Source organism: Pithys albifrons, chromosome 1 (genome assembly GCF_047495875.1).
Source record: "Pithys albifrons albifrons isolate INPA30051 chromosome 1, PitAlb_v1, whole genome shotgun sequence".
Lineage (NCBI taxonomy): Eukaryota > Metazoa > Chordata > Aves > Passeriformes > Thamnophilidae > Pithys > Pithys albifrons.
Window position 1 is genome coordinate 113251594 of NC_092458.1, and position 14775 is coordinate 113266368.

The 14775-nt window shown below is 46.2% G+C and overlaps 1 protein-coding gene across 1 annotated transcript in view; it reads left to right on the forward strand.

Moving 5' to 3' along the window:
* Window positions 1-6377: 6377 nt before the first annotated feature.
* The window catches only part of POU2F1 (POU class 2 homeobox 1), a 117387-nt gene continuing 108989 nt past the window's right edge, over window positions 6378-14775 (forward strand). The window contains exon 1 of the mRNA XM_071563962.1: window positions 6378-6433. The gene's annotated coding sequence lies outside the window, so the exon portion shown is untranslated. The remainder of the gene's footprint in view (window positions 6434-14775) is intronic.

A 14775-nucleotide genomic window follows, 5' to 3' on the forward strand; every position in this document is an offset into this window, starting at 1 on the left:
TCACAGGCTATGTCTATTCTACAGAAAACCTTGTGGTGTCTAAAAGGCGTCAGATGTGTCCCTCTTGGCCCCCTCTTCACTGAGGTCAGAAACAATTTGGTTCCTCGTGTAAGCAGCACCAAGGCATTCCCAAGGTCTACAGCAGAAAGCTTTCTGCAGGCTGGTGGCAAAGAGGAGAGCAGTCCCCTTTTTCATACAGGTACAACACAGGATTTGCCCTTCTGCCTGGAGTTTGTTTGTCAGACTGCTGGCACTCTCGCTGTAGTGTCTGGGCTTTTACCAAGTTGTGGTTAATAAGCATCTTAACAGAAAATATGATTTATTTTTAAGAGTAGCCCAGTGGTAAGAAGAGGCAGAGAAACTCACTGAAAGCAGATCTGTGACAGTTTTGAGTGGTAGCTTGAATTAGGCAATTGCAAATCCCGCTCCCCAAGAGATCAGTCACAGAATCATAGAATGGATTGGGTTGGAAAAGACCTCTGAGATCATCAAGTCCAACCCTCGGTCCAACTCCAGTCCCTTTACCAGATCATGGCACTCAGTGCCACGGCCAATCTCAGTTTAAAAACCTCCAGGAATGGTGAATCCACTCCCCCTCTGGGCAGTCAAGTTGTAGGACCCCATTGCTGTTCCTCTGGGAGAAGAGACAGGTTAAGACTGAAACAGCCTTGTGGATCTCCAGGAGAGGAACAACAACAAACTGAACAGGGTCCTTCAAACAAGGCACAACACATGGAAATGGGGGCTCCTCTTCTTGGGCTGCCCAGCCACACATGCAACTGAAGACAAGTTACTTAATTTCCCTGCCTTCGCTTACCATTGCTAAAAAAGCACAGTAATAATTTCCTGAATATTCTAAGCTGGTGATTTGTAAGGTGTAACTGGTTAAAATTGGAAGGTTCAGAAGCTGCATTGATGACAACCATTGAAATGCATACAAAAAACTGAGATAGAGCTAAAGTACGTGCAGCCAAAGCACCAGAGAGTGAGAAATAGATTGAAAAACCTACCTGAAAAGATAAGTGTCCTCTTAGTAATTACCTCTCCCTTTCCTGAAGATGTGTGAAGGTTCTGAATTAAGGTGTTTTTTTTTAATATGAAAATGAAAAACATGCTTCTTTTCGTCCATACTCCATTTCTTATCTCCCAAAAAGCAGTTAGCTCTACCTGGGAGGGGCAGAGTATTATGAGATGGTACAACTTTCCTGCTACAATTTTGTAATCTGTGAGCTCCAGAGGATCGGTGACAACTCTCAGAAATAAGAGATTCAGGGTCATCCTTTCTCCAATCCAGAGACAACAGAGCAGGGGCAGAACCAGAGCTAGAAAGCAATCTGGTCAGAGGCAGCCAGGGGAGTGTGCAGGGGAAAAAGCCCAGCCAATATATGCAATGGACAGGCTCCATTTCTCTTGTGCTGTTCGTGCTCAGCACACATAAGGTGTGTAGGAAGGAGATCTGAAGAGGGGGAAGAGCATAAAACCAGAAGGAGACGGTTCTGGTGGGTCCCGAGCTTCAGGCCCGAGGGTGGACTTTCGGAACAGGAGGAGGGCAGGGAACAATGCAGGAGAGAAAGGAAAAACAGCTTTGTGGTTACAGTACTGAAATGCAGAGCCACAGAACACCTGGGTGCAGGTCTGGGTCCTGCTGTTGTCTGCTGAGACACTGCAGGGGGACTACGCATGGTCCTTGTACTGCTTTTCTTCCCTTCTCCTCCTCCATCTAGAAGGTACCAATGCTGATTTTCCCTCCTTCATTTCCTGCCATCTCTCTAAATTGTGAGCTTTTTGAGACACAGACTGTTCTTTGCTGTTCGTATCAATAACATGCTGAAAAGACTAACAGGGAGACTCCGGTCGCTCTGTCAGGCTGTGTTTGATGCATGAGAAATGGTAAAAAACTGTACAGATAAGCTCAATTAACAGTGAGACAATCTGTGCACTCTCCAAGTGAAAGGCACAGAGAGGTTTTTGGGGAGGTGTGCATGAAAATGCAAGAGGAGAACGACTGTTTTGAGGCAGAAGCCTCTGTTAAGTATCTGGAGGACACACAGAGGAAAGCTGAGGCAAACAGGATTCTAGAGACAGGCTCTCCTGGAGGAGCGAAATCTGATGTGAACAGCAGAGAGAGAAGGGGGACACTGTGTGAGAAAAGCAGCATCTGGGACTGCCATTTGAGTGGCACGGTGGAATTGGAGCAGAGCAGATAAGTTTGCTCTTAATTTCCCCATACACTAAAGCTGTGTAGGGAAAAAGCATAATTTCCTTCCCAGTGTGCTTTTTGCTTAAATACTGCAATTTGTGTTTCTTTCCCCCCCCTGCATTTCCCACCTTGTGTTTCTTTTGTCCTCTGCCTCCCTACCTTAAAAAAAATTGCCTCTGAAACACTACTGAATTAATTCTAGCAGGAGATAGAAAATTCAGAAGGTCATATAAGCAATCTTAGCAAATTTGGTGTTATGGGCACAAGTCAAGCAGGCCAGGGAGGGCCAAAACAATGGACACAGATATGCTACAGAGCTTTAAAAGATCCCCATATACTATTTCTTCCCTTTACATGTGGTGTTGATTTTGAACACTGTGTTGCTTTCCACTGCCAGAATATCTTTTTAAAGCAAAATCCCTGCAAGAGGTGATTCCATGAGGCTGACAAGTCCAGTCAGAGAACAGAAACGCAGAGTCCTGCTTGGGGCTCTGGTTCAGCAGAAAATATAAGCACATTCTTAACCACCAGTGCGAGCCCAGTCTCACTGACTGCAGCTGAACAACTCAGTTTCCTACACCTCTTTTTGTGAAATGAATCCAAAGTGCTCAGCTTCTCACAGGACTAAGCTTTGTATCATCCTTGCGTCCAATTATCTCAAATTTCAAGTGTTTCCAGCAAGTTGCTCATGAGTAAGACACCAGTCAGGCACTATGTGGCACTCACAACTGAAAGAGAGGTAAAATTTATCTGATAAATTATTCATCACTAATGATTTGGCCAGCTTTCCTGGATATATAGCCACAGGGATGTATGACACCTTGGGGAAGGCATCAGATAGAGATGCATTCAAAGAGAACTAGAGCAGAGGATGCAGACGTAGATCCACAGTAATTTTATAGAGAGAGGGAAAGCACCGAAGTGACCAAACTGAATTAAGTTCTCTTTATAGCTGGTCAATTACAAAGCACAGAGCGGATTAGTAACTGTGAAGTGCCAGGAAAACAAAAAAACAAAACAACAAAACAAAGAGAAAACCCAAATCACCAGCAACTACTTGTTTTCAGACATCTTTGCTTTGGTAGCCGTGCGTTCCAGCTAACTGTGCAGAAGCTGGGCGAGAGCAAAGGCTAAATCAGGTGTGGTAATGGGAGCAAATCCGCCCCGGCGAGAAGCTGCTGCTGTCAGGGAGGAGGTTACTGGGAAGTGGCAGGCAGGACTGAGAAGAGTCTTTGGGTGAGATGGGGAGATACGGGAGAGAATATTCAGTGCAGGCAGGATTAGAGCTGTGCAGAGTCTTAATCTAGGCAGCCCTTTCTCTGCACCTTTATCTGTCCTGGTGCAGCCCCTGCGTGCTGCAGTGCTGGTGTAACCTGGCCATAAAACTGGATTAACTGGCCCGCAAGGATCATGGCTGAGCCGAAGAGGAGCACGACAATATGCCTTTGTTTACATGCTCACTTCTGGGAGCGAAACACAGATCTTCGCGAGACAAAGTGCTTAATTGCTGGTGTAGAGTGTCATCAAATGAATGTGCATGAGGAGGACTGGTGTGAGGGGAAGGTTTTTGCTCTTTCACAGCACACTCCATTTCTCTCAGTGTTTTCTGCAATGAGGAGGCTATTTTACAGTATGGCAAGAAAAAAAATCCCATTATCAGAGGAACTTATTTTTAAATAAAAATGACAAAATTACCTTGCTGATTCACCCCTTGGAGATAAACCCCTGCTGTCTCCCTCCTTCAGCCTTTCCTTTCTGGCTCTTCCCTAACATTGAAAAAAATGTAGTGACTGCCTCTGATACGACTCGTAATTTCTTCAGCAACAGCATTGCAAGAACAGATCCCTGACAGCTCCTCTCACTCTACAGAAGCCCCAGAAGAAAATCTGGCTTGGACTCTGACCCGCTGGAGTTAATGACTGTTAAAAAACGTTAAGACCAAGTCCTTAATGAGTGCCATTCCTTATCACCCTCCCTTTCCTTCTTTCTCTGCACGCGTATTTCAAAGCTCAGGGATAACATGTATTCATGCAGTATTAAGAATGCAAGCAAGTTTTATTTTTACTCTGCCGAGAATTAGCAAAGTTTTGCCACTCTGTTTGGCTGATTGCTTGTCCTGATTTGGAAGGTTTTGAGTCTAAAGCCAATTTTATTTGTTAGTCCCTCTGGTCTTTTATTTACTCCCTTTTAACGAGGGAGACATGAAACCCGATTCCCCTTCCAGGACAGTCAAATTTGATGTGGGAAGAGGATAAAATATTTGAGAAAGGCCCCCCAGGAGCATTGTGCTGAAATGAGGGGATGTTACAGAGGGGAATTGCTTCTGTGCAATCGCTTTTTTCTGGAGGAAAACCAGACCCTCACTCAGGCACCCACCCTGCTCCATGGAGACTGCAAGTTCTGGGATTCCATTTTCCTGGAAGCAATTCCTCTTTATTCATGGGGCTTAGTTCTGCCCAGGGTCTGGGTGCAGTCTGGGCAGGTATTTCCACACAGACACAGCCTCTTTGGAGTGCCTGTTCCCAGACAGGCTCCTGCCAGGCATCTTTACCATACAGATTATCTGAAGTTTTACCCCTCAGAAATTTCCCTACCTGTCCACAGCTGACCTCAAAATATTCATTCTCTTCCCTAGAGATTACCTCAGATTTTGCCCCCAATATATTTTGTCCCATCTAGATTACCTAGATTTGACAACCATAACCTCAATGACTAAATTCACCTCATCCCCCAAATGTTCATTCTGCTCAAGATTACCTCAGATTTTTCCTTCAGAATATTCCTGTTTCCTTGCAATGACCCCAAGTTTTACCCTCAACATTTTCCCTACCTGTTCACCACCAGTTACCTCAGTTTAGCTCATCCATTCTTTGCCTTACCCCTGAATTTTTCCCCTCCTATCCACTGATTACCCCATTTTACCTCAATACATCCATTTCCTCTCACCTCCAAATTTTTCCCTTCCTGTCCACTAATTACCTCATTTTTATCTCAAAATGTTCATTCCCTCCCCTTGTTTTACGCCCAAAATTCTGCCTTCCTTTCCATTACCGGTTGGCTCAGTTTACCTCAGTATATTAATTTTCTCTCAAGTTTTATGTCCAAAGTTTTCCCTTTCCACTGACTGCCTCAGTTTATCTCAGTATGTTCATTCTCCCATGTTTAACCTGCAAAATTCTCCCTTCCTTTCCACTACTGCCTCAGTTTACCTCAAAACATCCATCCTCTCCTTACAGATTCAGATTTTTACCCCCAAATCGTTCCTTTCCACTACTGATTACCTCAGTTAACCTCAAAATGTTCATTCTCCCCAGTCTTACCCCTAAAATTCTCCCTTCCTTTCCACTAATTTTTTCACTTTACCTCAAAATGTTCATTCTCCAAGTCTTACCCCTAAAATTCTCCCTTCCTTTCCACTACTGATTACCTCTTTACCTCAACACGTCCATTCTCTCCCTTACCCCTAGTTTTGCCCTTCCTTTCCCCCACTAATTTCCTCAGTTTACATCAAAATGCTCACTCTCTCCCAATTTTACCCCTAAAATTCTCCCTTCCTTTCCACTTCTGATTACCTGTTTACCTCAAAATGTTCATTCTCTCCCTTACCCCCGAATTTTCCCCTTCCTTTCCCCTACTGATCACCTCAGTTTGCCCCCAAATTCTCATCCTTTCCCCTCAACTTTTCCCCCCCCAACTCTCCCTTCCCATCACTACCCCCCCATTTTTCCCTCAGCGCGCCCATTGCCATTCCCTCACAGACTAACTCATATTCCGCTCCCCAAACCGCACTAATTTCAATCCCTTTATTGCCCACCTACATGTTTGAGCCCCCCCAGGGACCCCCTTTGATGTGGAGACGGGGCAGGGGGTGCGGAGGGACCACCCCGCGCCCTGAGGGGGCACCCCCACTGCGCATGCGCGGGGAGGGGGCGGCAGAGCGAGCGGTGTGGGGGGGGGGGGGGGTGCGCCTCTTTCCGCGCTGCGCATGCGCGGCGCCGCTCCGCGCCCCGGCCTGGGAGAGCGGCGGGGAGGGGAGGGGAGGGGGGGGGGAGCGGCGCGCGCGTGGCGCATGCGTCGGCCGGCGGGGAGGGTGCGGGGAGGGGGAGAGGGAGGGGAAGGGGAGGGGGGAGGGTTTATCGCGCGGCCGATTTTTGGTTAAAATATTCAAAATGGCGGACGGAGGAGCAGCGAGTCAAGATGAGAGTTCGGCGGCGGCGGTGGCGGCGGCGGCAGGTAATCATTACTGCGTTTTACATATTCATATTCATACTCGCGCGCGCGGGGCGCTCCCCCCCCCCCACCATCACCCCCCCCCCTCCCGCCCGCCCGGCCCCGCTTAGCATAATTTATTAGTACTCAGGATTATTATAATTAACGGCACAGGAGGGAGCGGGGGGGGGGAAGGAGAAGGAGAAGCAGAGCAGGCTCCCCGCGCTGGGGAGACACACATGCACACACGCACACACTCACACGCGCTCCCGCCCGCACCCCGAGCCCGCACGGCGCTCCGGCCATGGGGGCATGGGCGGCGGCGGCGCGGCCGGCCGGGGGTCGGGGCGGGCGGCACGGAGCGAGGGATGGACGGGGGGGACACACACGGAGGGAGGGAGGGAGGGAGGCAGGGGGGAGGCAGCCCCGCACCCAAAAGCGTGCGGGGGTGGCTCGGCCGCCTCCCGGCCCGCACGCCCACAATAAACCCGCTTTACATATTCATGGAGCCCGGGGCTGGTGTGGGGGATGCTGGGGGAGCGGAGCCCCCGGCAGGCCAGGGTCCCCCCGGCGGAGGGGCCGGGCGAGGCAGCAGCCCTGGGCTCCGAGCGCTGCCCCCGCATCCCCCCCGCCAGCCGGGGTTATTTCCCCAGAGCCTGGGCCTCGCACCGTGGGGAGGGGGTAATAGCGCGGCGTGGCTCGGCTTTTTATTTAACCCTCCTTCCCCACGATTCCCCCCCTCCCCTTCTTCGAGGGGCAGGTCGGGTGGGGGGTCATTGGGGGGTGCGCGAGCAGAGCCCCCCGTGCCCCTCTGCGGGGGGATTGCACCCCCCCGAGGGCTGGGATTGCCCCCCACCCGCAGGAGCTGGGATTGCACACCCCCCCCCGAGGACTGCATTAGCACCTCCCAGTGGCTGGGATTGCCCCCCACCCCCGGGAGCTGGATGTGTCCCTTAGAGGGCTGGGATTGTCCCCTACCCCCAGGGCTGGATGTGTCCCCTCGAGGGCTGGATTGTCCCCCATCCTCAGGAGCTGAATGTGCCCCCACCCAGGGCTGGATGTGCCCCGGGGTGTTTGCTCCCCCAGGGCTGGATGTGGCCCCCCAGGAGCTGAATGTGCCCCCCTAGGGCTGGGATTGCCCCCCAGGAACTGGATGTGCCCCGGGGTGCTTGCCCCTGTCCCCCGTGCCCCCCAGGGCACGGCGGTGCCGGTCCTGTCCCTCTCCCCGCGCTCTCCCTCTCTCTCCTCCTCATTTGAATAATGTCTAATTCGGGGAGGTTTATATTATTGAAATGGCCGCCCGGCTTTCCCCGCCTCTCATGTTTAGTAATTCAGACCTTTAATAACAGCCACTCAGAGCCCAACGCCGTGTTTATATTTTACATTCGCCCCATGTGCTTTTGTGGTTCAATATGATTCTTCTTTCTCGCTCTCTCGCTTTTTTCCTTTCCTTTTTTTTTTTTTTTTTTAATTTTCTTGGCAAACCCACAGGGCCCCGAGATCAAACCCAGGCTGTGTGAGGAGAGGAGGGGGAGAGCCAGGCCCTGGCTCCTCTGGCAGAGCCCAGGCCTCACTCTGCTGCTTGATTTATTTACTAATAACCAAAATGACCTCCCCCATCTCCACTCCACCCCTGCCAGCAAAAACAAAACCCTCCTGGGGCTTGAGCAGCATCAGATCTGCTCATAGATTCTCAAACACTCATGTCTTTTAAATAAGGAGCTTATTTTTAATTTATAGCAACTCAAGACTGTAAAGCTGTTCCTTTCATATCTGCTTTTCAGAGGCTTGGGCATTTTTGGTCCCTTTGTCCTTGATTCTTTTCCTTAAAGGAGAGTTGCTTCTAATTTACGTTTCCTGGCACTGAGAGAGCTATAGAAGACACACTCAAAAATCTGAACAGCTTTCCTCTTCCCTCTGAACACAAACAGAATTGAATACATTGAAGATAATCTTATTCACCTTCTTTTTACTTAATGTGGATGCAGTTTAACAGTGCAGTGTGTCAGATGCTTTTGTCGCTGCTTGTATCTTTGACTGTTCTGGGTTGGGTTTTTTTTTTTCTCCTTTCATTTAGATTTGGCTTTCAAGACAGAAGATACCACTAGGCAGCACAGGGTCTAGAAAGGAAGATGAGTTATCTGTGATTGTGTCATAGGAACACTCAGTGAAAATTGAAATTAATCCTCTTAAATTGTCTGGAGTAATGGAGTTTTAAACCAGATATTGGTCTACTTGGAAATAAAACAAATGGGCTGCTTTATTAGAAAGAGGCAGTAATGTAAAAAACTAAAATATTTATGCAGGGCTGGGTTTCAGATAAAACTGTGTAGGTTTTCATTAGGGACCATTGTTTTCACCCTGTGGAGAAAAAGGACCGAACAGCAGGGTACTTCAGAGTAGCAGGGCCAGATTAGCATGTAAACATCTCTGAAGCACTACTGGGAAGAGAGTTCACGTGCGAGTGCAGACGTAGTTTGGTTCTAAATTTAATTTGTCACAAAATACTGCGCCGCAGCTAATGAAAAGCATTTTGATTTAAAAAATAACAACTCAGATTATTTATCCTTTTTTTCTTCACCCTTGGCAGAGACAGGCCTTGAATACTAGAAGAAAAAAAATCTGTAGATCAGTAATGAGACTGTTCAGGTGACTGACTGTTTCACAGACCAACAGCACAAGGCTGGCTGGACAAAAAGCAGTAATATGATTTCATGCCTTAAATAGCATATGTTTTTGCACTCGCTTCACAAGATGTGGTCAAGCCGATGATGTCATTGGCCAGAGGACAAGGTGCAGTTAATTTGATTTATTGACCTGGGGTGAGGTGTAGCACTGAAACCTTCTCATAGGGAAACCATTTATCTGAGGACAATTTCCTTTATAGCAGCAATTTAACCACTGCTGAGACTGTAGATATTTTATCCAGCATGATAAAAATGTACATTGTGCCTTGCAACCAAAATCTCTTTGTCGCTGACATTTTAGTAATTTTTATAGAGTGGAATACTGGACAGTGGCCTTGTGCAATCTTAAGGCTGAGCTGGGGCTTATAGTGCTGAATTCTGGTATTTACATGCCAAAATGCAGATGTGTCTCTCTCAAACATATATGTGTGTGCCTGTGTTGTATCTTACAATTTTACCAGAATGTGCTGTGGGTAGAAATGAGTCTTGAGCAGTGAAGCCCAAGGGTAGCACGATAGTGGGCAGCACCTTTCCCAAACCTTGGCATCATCTTCCCCTGTCAGAAGGTGCCCAGACTAGTGAGTGGGTATTAACCTCTCAGGCTTAAGAAAGAACTTCTGTGTAAGTTTATCACTGGTAGGTATCAGATTTTAAGCTGCTTCTTGGACCATCTTTGTGTCTGTTGGGTCAGAGAGTAAAAGCAGCTTTTTTTCTTCCCTATGAACTACCTGGCTGTGATGAAAGTGGAGGGTTGTGCTACTGTTGCAGTGCTTCCTAATTTTTATCAGGAGAATATGTTCTGGTTTGGCTCTTTTCAGCTTTGAATTCAAGACAGAAGGAAGATTTGTTCTCCCTATGAAATAGTCCTACTGCCTCATTATGTCTGCTCAATTATCAGGGTGATGCTGCATTTCCTCTCTTGTCTTTTTTATTTTCCTTCTGTTTTTCAAAGCTGACCAAAATTTAGCAGTCTGACAACTGGTTGGAAAACAGGCTGAGCTATGCCAGAGCAGAATGGGGAAGGTGCTTTTAAAACTAGAGGAGCTAGAGCTTACCCCTCACTTCCCAGAAGGAAGGGGGAGAATCTAAGCTTCCCAACTTGCCATTTAAAGAGGAAAGAATCTCAGGTTTGCTGTCACTATCAATTTCTCGAAGATTAGCCTACAACCATAATTCAGGCACTGTTAATACTGACTCCTGATGCTGGATGTGGATACCCTGTGAGTGCCTGTCCTGGTGAGTGACAGTGGAGGGGCCTCACTTGATGGAATTGGTGAGGTTGCCTTCAACTTGGTCTGTCTGTTAAGCCTAAGGAAGCACCAGCATAGTCTGGGCTGGGAGTCTCTTCTGTGGTGTGCCCAAGTGCTGTTGCTACTTCAGCTTGATCATAATCCTTTATTGCCCAGAGAAATGGGATTTGGAACACCATTGCCAATCCAATAATAGTTTTCATATTTTAGCAGTAAATTCCACATTTGGAGTAGCTCACTTGTGTTGTTTTATTTGTATTCAGATGTGTGAGGATACAAAGAATTGTGGGGTAAATGTTTTGCCCGAGCTGTCCAGGATGTTGTGGTTGGGTTCATCTGTCATGCAGTTTCTTTTTGTTAAATAGGGTTCAAGTCTTCCCCTAGGTTTGTTTTCTTTCCTGGTTCTCTGGCAAATTAGCAGTAGGTTTTGGTAGCATGCAGTAAGTTTTCATTTGCTATCCTCAAATTTTAGCTCCTATAGAGTTCAAGACCTCATAACAGGTTGCAGCATCACTTTCTATTCGTCTTAAATTGTTGTTGCCCTCAGGACAATAATCTTGATACTGCTATTTTATACAGCTGACAATTAGGCAGCCTCTGCTACTTGCACTTACAGCTTTATTATTTTTATCTTGAGACAATCAGTGACAATCCTGGCAAACGACTGTCTTCTATGACATACGTGTGTTTTCAGTCTCGGTGACAAAGCTGTTGCCTAAAGAAGGTGTTGAACAAAATTAAGTATGACTTGAGCGTCCCAAATGTGATCTGCTTGGCTGTGCTCAAGCTGGAATGTGAATGAAAGACTATCTCTTGTTGCTGGATACTCTTACAGTGCTGGCTGTTCACTCACCACTGCAGAGATTTGCTGCTTCTGTGTTAACAAACTCCCTCCCCCCGGCTTTTCCAAACGTGCCTCATTGTTATACAGGGCAAGTTAAGTGTGGGATTTGTTGGGCTGAGTGTAGGAAATAAATCTAAGGAAATACACAGCCCTTCGTTAGTGTCTATTAACTAATTGCTTGTGTTTCACATGAAACAGTTTGACAATTCTAATCTGAGGACAAAAATGCATTAGGGGTATTTTCCTTTCTGTAGCTCTTTGCATTAAATTTCTTGAATTGTGTGAATAGGCCTTTATCCTGCTTCATGCACACTTATTTTTCTCTATAGAAAAGGAAATAATTACTTAAGATCTCAGTGTAATTCCTTTCCCTAGTTTCTTATTTCACAACTATCTAGGAAATACCCACTTTTTTTAACTGTCTTATCTATATGAGCTTTATAGCGCATTACAAAGTCTTTGCAAAAGGAATTTTTTTATGGGCTGCTGTTGACTAATTGATTTAGTTTAGTGTTAATAACAGTTAAGTGATGAAATGTTGTTTTGCTGTAGAGGATTTACCGAGTTCCAATCCTGAGTTTGTCACCAGTTTTGCTGGCTTTGCTGTTCTGGGCTAAATCTGTGTGATGGGAATTACAGAGCACATTTTCACAGGGGTGTTGCTAGGGAAGGAATTAACTACTGTTTTACAGTATTTCTGAAGGAAGGTAAGAGCGCTGTGATATTTCTGCTGTTACAGGAAACCATCCAGGCTCGTGCCCGGGCTGAGGTTGGTGCAGGGTGTTGCGGTGCTGGCACTGCTGGGCACTCCCTCCCGGCAGACACGAAGGCCTCCCGTCGCACAGGCAGATTACTGTCAGTTCTAACTACGGTGTGATGCAGATCTGCTCCAGGGGATGCGGTTCAGTGACAGTTCAAATCAGCCCGAGCCCGTCCTCATCTCCCTGTGTGTTCCTGCCCCCTTCCTTCCCTGCACCGGTGCAGACGCTCCCCCAATTCCTGTGCCGAGCTGGGTCAGGGAATTAAACTGGCAGAGAACAACCCTCGCCAAAAATAATGAATAGGTTTTTTTGTTGGTTTAGCTCTCTGAACTGGCTTACAATGAGATTAGACAAATAGTAGCAGTACCAATCAAGAAGGGGAACAAGAAGCACATGTGTTGACCCAAGTCTTCTCATAATTTCATTCTCTCCAATGGCTTCCCTGCTGGCATAAATGGGGAGTCATGCTCTCAGCCATGTGATCCCACCACTTACTTGGCACTCATCCTAGCATTTAACTGGTTTCCAGGATGCTCTAGCTTAACTTGCTAACCTGATGGAAAACCAGCCCCACATCATTTTCCATCTTTGGTTTGTGAATTGAAGTTGTCTCCACAAAGACTTTCAGTTGCAAGAGAGAGGATAGAAAGAACCATGTGAGTGAAAGTGGAGGAAAGGAAAAGAAGGAAGGGACATGAAGCTTCCTCTTTTCAAAAGCAGCAGCAAGTATTCTGCTTGGTTTAGTTGCACAGCTTTGCTTTCAGAATGACATAAACCACTGTGAAACCACAGCTAATTGAGTTGATGAGCTCAACTTGATGTAAAACGGTCCTGGCTAATGGCAAGTGATGGGAATGTGTAGCTGTGGGCACTATGGTGGATCTCCTGTTCTATAGTAGTAGGCTGTGTATGAATCACTGAAGCCAGAGATGAGACTGCACCTGTGCAGAGGAGCAGTTTAGAAAGCAGTAATACTGAACACTCGATGTGGTTTGTGCTGTCATAGCAAGGACAAAAACTCCAATAATAATTTGTGGATGAGACCTTTAAGTGGTTCCCGTTATTTTAGTGCTGCTTACAGTGAGTCACCTCTCTAAAACAGACTGTGACTTGAAAGGACATGTTGACAAAAGTACTTGGGAAATTACAGACACCGTTACTTCTGCTAAATTTTGGGCTTATATCCCTGTAAAGCAGCTTTAAAAGAGCCCTCACCAAACCCAAGCATAACTGCTTCAGCCACTTAATGTGATCACTCTGAGACAGATTCATCTTTTCTGTAAATTGTAATACCGTGACAAGGAACCTTTTGCTCATCATTCCTTTTATTTTTTTCTTCCCAGAAATCTGATTTGGCTGTATAGAGATGAAGTAGCTTGTATAGCATGTTTGGCACTGTATGACAGGGCACGAAGCTTTGGAAAAGGAAGATATGAACATCTAAGTTACTAAAATAGTAAATACAGTTGAAGACTTAAAGATAAGTGTAAAACCCTCTGTTGAATCAGGTTGGAGATGCAGCTTGCTTCTTTTTTCCCCTCTTTTTCTTTGAGGATTGGTAGGAAGTCACCATGTTTTTTGCAGTGAGCTCCTTCGCTGTTTGTTCTCTTTGTCCTTTCGATGATTCAGTTTTAGTTGAAAAATACCACGTGACTTAGTAATTTGTGCCTGACCATACCAGTGTGAAGTTGTGGCTTTATATGACTTGGATGCAGCTGAAGGGGAGAACTGTGCAGTGAATACAGGTAGAAATTACTCAGATGTTTGAATCACTCATTTCTGCATCATCAGTTAATACAGTCCAGTCAATGGGAAATGAGATTCAAGTTTCTTTGAGGAATTCTGTTTGCAAAGATTCATCATTTTTTCTTTCCTGATCATCTTCAGTAGTTTATTGCTGTTACTTGAATTTTCAAATGTAGGTTTAAATAGATACTTAAATTTTTCTAAGGCTGCAGAGAGATGGATATGCCAGTAAATGCTGCCTCCCTTCCCTACCAGCTTCTCTGGGAACATTTCCCACCCCATCCTCCAATGGCATGCACATATGCTTTGGAAAAGTACCAGAAGGCTTGGGCTGGGCACAGCATCCTGGTTGTAGTAGCAGAAGACATTCCTGCTTCTGACTGTTGGAGTTTCCTGTTCCCCTGCATTTGTTGGTATCTTCACGTACTGTATAATCCATTTCAGTTAAAATTAGCTGGGATAGGAAAGGCTGTGATCTGCCCTGCCTAAAGTAGCCCAGATAATTCGGTTTGAGATCTGTGAGGGATCCTCTGAGTTGCTTTGTCTGAGGGTACAGTTCATGTTACACTTAATCAAATTTACAGGTGGGCTGCTGCCCAAAAGAAGAGGGAACATAAGCAGACAAATTTGGCCATCACTTTGTGAACTGTGGTCTGTTTTGGCAGAGACTGTGTAAAACTGTCCTGGCTTCTTTCAGAAATGTGTTGGGATTGTGTGAAGAGACTGGAGGTAGAAGGGCAAAGGGAGCAGTGGCTTTCCACTTGTAATCTTTGTTTCTGAGTAAGGGTGTCTGTTCACAGTGTTGGAAACTTGTGGCCCTTTTTGGATATTCATAGAATCATAGAATGGATTGGGTTGGAAAAGACCTCCGAGATCATCAAGTCCAACCCTTGGTCCAACTCCAGTCCATGATACTTTTCTGCTTTTATTGAATTTATGTTGATCTGAACTACAAGGTGTAAATTGCTACGAGTATTTCCAGTATCTCAAGTGAAGGATGTGACTTACAAGTCATTTCCCTTAAACTTTTATCATAAGGGTGTCTTTCTGGCTGAAATGGAACAGCAGGTAATGTAGT